The sequence below is a fragment of the Mus pahari genome, chromosome 1, assembly GCF_900095145.1.
Source record: "Mus pahari chromosome 1, PAHARI_EIJ_v1.1, whole genome shotgun sequence".
Lineage (NCBI taxonomy): Eukaryota > Metazoa > Chordata > Mammalia > Rodentia > Muridae > Mus > Mus pahari.
This window is the reverse complement of record NC_034590.1, coordinates 90840979-90847092: the sequence shown is the minus strand read 5'-3', so window position 1 is coordinate 90847092 and position 6114 is coordinate 90840979. Positions and strand designations below refer to the sequence as shown.

Below are 6114 nucleotides of genomic sequence, written 5' to 3'. Positions count from 1 at the left end.
GTCATTACCTCAAACATGACATTCATTAAAATCGTGGACAATCTGAGAGATGGTGCCCTCCACAACGCTCTCTGGTAAGAAGTTTGGACTGTGAGAGTTCCCTGGGTCCCTAGCACCTCCCTCCTCACCCCAGTAGGCCACACTCAGGCCTTGAAGCCACCTTGAGTAGCTCCCAGAAGTTGCTGTCACAGCCTCTGTCTCATCAGATAGTCCCCACCCAGTCCCACATCTTGTTGCAGAAATCCAATTAACACAGCAACATAAACATCACCCTTCTGATCAATGTCCCTGGCACAGTAACATTTTTCTTTCATGTACTCACAAATATTTTAATGTGTTCAGGAGTGACTGAGAACCGATCTTCCATGGCCAATCACTCCAGAATCTAATTATTTAAAACATGAGTAGAAAGTGAAGGCAGAGGTGGGGATCTCTGCCTTACAATGGGGACAGTCACCCCAGCAGCTAAGAACTGGATCAGAAGCAAAGGCAGGCACTTGTCAAGACCAGCAGGTTCCCCTAAGAGGAACAAGGAGCTGGGTTGATGCTATAGTAGACTGCAGAACATCAACCTTTCTAGAGAGGCAGCCACTTCTCTACCTACAGTTGCTGGGGAGACAGCTTACTTTGCAATAGAACCTGAAAGGGAAACCCAGGTTTTTTAATTGGTGGAAAAAATGTTAAATACTTTGCAAGTCTTTGCTTTCTGGTTTAAAAGCCTTCTCCTAGCTTTGGGGACTCCTTTTCTTTGGTCTATTTCTTCCCTTAATTGTCCTTCATGGGCCATACATATCTATAATACCATCACTCCAGAGGATGTGAGGCAGGAGGATTTCTGTGAGTTTGAAGGTAGCCAAGACTATAACAAGACCTTTCTGAGAGAGAGAGAGAGAGAGAGAGAGAGAGAGAGAGAGAGAGAGAGAGAGAGAGCTAACAAAAACACTCAAAAAAATCTATGATGTTCTTTTCTTCAAATTCCTTTTTAATTTTTTTTAGATTTTTTTTAAAATTTTATACATACAAGTATTTGTATATTTGTATTGCACCATATGTATTCCTCATATCTAAAGAGATCAGAAAGGGCCATCAGATCCCCTGAAGCTGAAGTTACAGATGGTTGTGAGCTACCATGTAAGTGCTGGGAACTGAACCCAGGTCCTCTGCAAGAACCCTCATCCAATGTTCTCAACTGCTGAGCTATCTCTCCAGATTCCTCTCACGGGTTCTTAGTGAACACTTACCAGGTCCTAAGTACTTTTCTAGCACAGAAGAGGGGAAAATAAGCAATAAATACTCCCTCCGTGGGCAGCTTATATTTGAGGAGGAGGAGGCAGGCGATCCCAGTAACATAACAAGTAAGTGAAATATGCACTATGGCACATCCGGTAAGTGCTGAGCAGAGACAGGACAAGCACCATGTTGGAAACTGGGATTTCAGAGGAATTGACCATTGCTGGGTAGACAAAGTCACCAAGAAAGGTCTCCTGCAGACAGTGATGAGGGAGCAGAACTCAAAAGGACAGGGAACAAACCATGCAAATACCCAGGCTGTCACTGAGGGGAGAGGGGACAGCTGGTACAGGGCTCTAGCTATGAGGGTGCCAATCAGGCTCAAGAAACAGCTCCTCAACTGGCATGCTTGCAGTGGAATAAGCAGGGAGATTGGTAAGCAGTAGAGAGTGGAGCACATGTTGGCTAGGTCACTGGAATGATGTCGGTTTGTAAGAGTGGCTGTAACCAATGCGCCCAGTGGCTCAGGTAAGAGTAGCATCCATAGACATGGGGAGAGGCAGTTAGATTCTAAATACAGTTTAAAGATAAAAGTGGTAGGAGATATGTGGAAGTTGGCCTGTGAGGACTGGGAAAATGGAAGTTTAAAGACAGGAGAGTGTTTTAGCTTGAATAACTGAGAGGACAAGAAGATACCATACCCACCCACCCCAGATGTCCCCAGACAATTTCAAACAGTTGAGAGAACCCCAGCTCTAAAGGAGGACTAATGACAATGGTAACCACCACAGCATTCTTACTGAGCACTCAATACACACCAAGGCAGTTTGTACACACATTGTGTGAGTCCCATATCAACCCCGTGAGCGATACAGTTTCTTTGTACCACTTTCTCCACTGAAACACTGAAGCTTAAGAAGTTTCGTGAAGGGCTGGTGAGATGGCTCAGCGGGTAAGAGCACCCGACTGCTCTTCCAAAGGTGCAGAGTTCAAATCCTAGCAACCACATGGTGGCTCACAACCATCCTTAACAAGATCTGACTCCCTCTTCTGGAGTGTCTGAAGACAGCTACAGGGTACTTACATATAATAAATAAATCTTTAAAAAAAGCATGCATTTTCAAAAAAAAAAAAAAAGTTTCGTGAAGGCTGAGGGGACATAACTCAGGTGAATGGCAGAACACTCATCTAGCATGTTCAGGGCTCTGAGTTCTATCTATCCACATCACTAAAAAAAAAGAGTGAAATTGTCAAGTTTACACAGTGCATACATTTAGGGCTATGGTTTGAGCCTAAAGCTCTGACTGCAGGGCTTGTGGCCACAACCACCATCGGATGTTTTCCCTTCAACTCTTTGGTTTTCTAGCTGCTTGCCACTTCTCAGGCATGAGCTAGGGCACTTTCGCAAGTGGCTTCAAGTCACCTTTATAATAAAACCTGTGGGCCATAGCCCTGCCCCCTTCTCCCAGGAGGGGCGGGGTGGAGCCCAGTGACCAGCACCGGCTGGAGAGTGGAGAGCCAGTGACCTCCTTGTGAGGTGGTGGGCTGTGCACAGACAGCTTGGTCCCTGGTCGAGCAAAGGTCTGGAACCCCAGAGCCCTAGTGGGCAGTGATTTCCACCTGCATGGGATAGAAGAAGTTCAGCCACGCCTCCTGGGCACCTGGCTCCTGTGTAGCTACACACTCCCACAGCCCCCCTGCAGAGAGTTATGCTGCATCTTAACTGCACCAAGCCCTCCCACATGCAANTAAGGTTTCCCCAATCTCTCAGTCCAAGCCAATGAGAAGTACCTGCTGTCAAACCCTGAATCACCCCCAAAACTGTGTATAACTCCTATCCAGGGAATAAAAGGTGCGCGAGTACTACTCCGTCGTCTGAGCCTTCTGTCCAAAGAGCTGTAACACTTGGGAAGAGGTTTACTCCACTGCCTGAAGCTCCACTGCACTCCTCACTGGCTAGTTGGTCTCTAGGTGGCCTGGCCCAACCCTACTCAGTGCAGAGATGCACAGAGTAGCAGAGTAACCTGGAGGCACAGTAGAGATGGAGGGGAGGTGGACCCAACCGCAGAAGCAGCGGAAATGACCTCCCCTCCCTGCCCACACTCACTTCCTTTCTCAGGAATTCTCACACCAGGCCAGGCCAGAGATCTCTGTGGAAAGCCTCTAGTACGCAGGCCCACATTCCTTGTTGGCAGTCTCGGCCAGGCCGTGTCCAGAATCATAGCCCCTCGGTGCTTACTCGGACCATTATTGTGAGTCTAGGTCCAAGCCACTACCATGCCCGACCCCAGCAGTACCTCCTCTCACTGCCCTTTCCCTGAGGAAATTAGGAACCTGTTGGCAGATGCTGAAACATTTGTGGCAGACACAGTGAAAGAGGAAAATTTATCCAAGAAAGCCAAGGAAAAGAGAGAATCTCTCATTAAGAAGATAAAAGATGAAACGTCTGTCTATTTTCAGGAATCTCAAGACAAAGGTGATGCCGAGGAGGGGGATAAATATGATGATCCTTCTGTTGGGCCTCCAGACTCGATTTCCCTAGCCTCAGAACGCTATGATAAAGATGATGATAGCCCCTCTGATGGAAACCAGTTCCTCCCATTGCAGCCCAGGACCTTTTGTCATAAAAGCCGATTACCTGGAAAAATGCAGAAAAGATCATAGCTTTCTGGGGTTTGAATGGCAGAAACGGTGGTGTGCTCTCAGCAGAACAGTGTTCTGTTATTACAGAAATGATAAAGACAAACAACAGAATTTGCAATAGGTGACTATGATGTCAGAATGAACAACACCCTTAGGAAGGATGGAAAGAAAGATTGCTGTTTTGAAATCTGTGCTCCAGATAAATGTATCAGTTTGCAGCAGCCTCCCCCAAAGATGCTGAGGAATGGGTCCAGTGGCTGAAATTTATATTACAAGACATGGGATCTGATATTATTCCCAAGGATGATAACGAAAGAGGAGAATTATATATGACATTGATCACCCTGTTCCGGTCAGCAGCCCACAATGGAACCAACCAATAGTTGATGGAATTCATGAGGAAGAAGACTCTGCTTCAGTGAAGATGGACGAGGAAGGGAAGGGGAGTAGGGACAGTGTGCATCACACCTCGGGAGATGAAAGCACTGATTATGCTAATTTTTATCAGGGTTTGTAGGACTATACTGGAGCTCTTTCTGACGAGTTGTCCTTTAAGCATGGTGATGTGATTTACATTCTTAGCAAGGAGTACAATAGATATGGCTGGTGGGTAGGAGAAATGAGGGGAGCCATTGGCTTGCTGCCCAAAGCCTACCTATTGGAGATGTATGATATCTGAGAGTCTTCTGTCCACCTGCAAGTGCCTTGGAACACAGTACACCTGAATGCCTGCTTGGAGCCACCTTCCTTTGGGTGAACATTCCTGCCTCAGCTGTCATTCTATGTAGACACTCTCTATACCACTCTGATGCCAGATTAAACAGGCAGTAATGGGTTACATTAAATACAAGCAGTAGAGATAAGACCTATTGCTGTTTTGCAAATAATAATTAGTTTTAATTTATTGATTTTGTTTGTATGGAAAAATTCATTGTGATTGTATGTGAATCTTAGTCATTGAACTTGCCAGTGAGAGTTGCTGTTTCTCTTAGTCGCTGGGTATAAGTTATTTCTAGAGTGCTGCTTATAATTTTCTAGACTTTGTACATTTTGAGTCAATAATAAAGACTTCTTTAAAGCTGTAAAAAAAAAAACTGTGGAACAGGAGTTTTTCTTCCCATTTCCAAGTGGAAATTAACCAAAATATTTGGTCCTCAAGTCCCTTATTCAGAAACTGGTCTCATGAAAATTGCAAGTAGAGAACGCTATGATGGAGACACCCTGTCTTCTCAGAAGCCGCGCGTTGAATCTCTGCTCCCCCAGTGTGGTGTTGTCTGGAGTCATGACGCTTAGGGTGCTAACTGGGCAGGCATTGTAATAATCTATGGAGGGTTCTTCATAAAAGCTCAATTAAATTGTATGTGTTACCAATTGGGGTTATTCTACATTTATTCTGAATTACAGGAAGCCAAATATAAATAATGTCACTTCCCATTTACTTCAGAATCTGTGAACTCCAAGTTCAGTGACAGATGCTGTCTCAAAATAAATAAACAAACAAACAAATAAACAAGATGAATAATAACTAAGAAAGACACCTAGTGCTGATTTCTGGTCTCCACACTTGAGCCCACACATACCCATGTATGCACACACATGTGCAAATACATATACGAATACATTCATTTAAAAACAAAAAAAAAGAAAGAAAAAGAAATCACTCAACACTTCTTTCCTCCTCTTTGATGAAAATCGCCCTATAGACCCATAAGGAGGAACTATTAGGGGATGTGGCCTTGTTGGAGGAAGACCCCAGGATCTTAACCTTCAGATTCAGGAAGCGCATCTGCTTGCTTTTTGACTCCTGGTCCTTGGTATCTTGTTACGGAAGACTGAACTGGCTGAGATAGGATGGGTGGAATCTTACCCAGCACTGACTTGGGTAACTAAGAAACCAAGCAAAGTGAGAATGGAGGGATGTAAGATGGCCTCTGCACTTTCGGAAGATGACCCTCTCTGGGACAATGACTAATTACTAAATGTGAGCTAGACACCAGTGCCGGTGTATGCCATCCAACGGAAAATTCTCTCTGTGCTCTGCACTGCATTATATACTGAGAGTACAAAGATGGACAGGGGAAAGCTCCTGGAAACATCCATGGGCAGTGAAGAACATTGGAGGCATCTGCATTTCTCCAAATGATTCTCAAGGCTTATTTAAATGCATCATAACTGCCACTGAGCTGAGTGTCTATTCCCAGTTCTTTTCCTTAAATGTTAAAACTAAAGACAGCTCTTGCC

The 6114-nt window shown here is 44.9% G+C and overlaps 1 pseudogene; it reads left to right on the top strand.

Moving 5' to 3' along the window:
* Window positions 1-3507: 3507 nt before the first annotated feature.
* On the top strand, window positions 3508-4552 carry LOC110313323 (annotated as a pseudogene).
* The last annotated feature ends 1562 nt before the right edge of the window (window positions 4553-6114 follow it).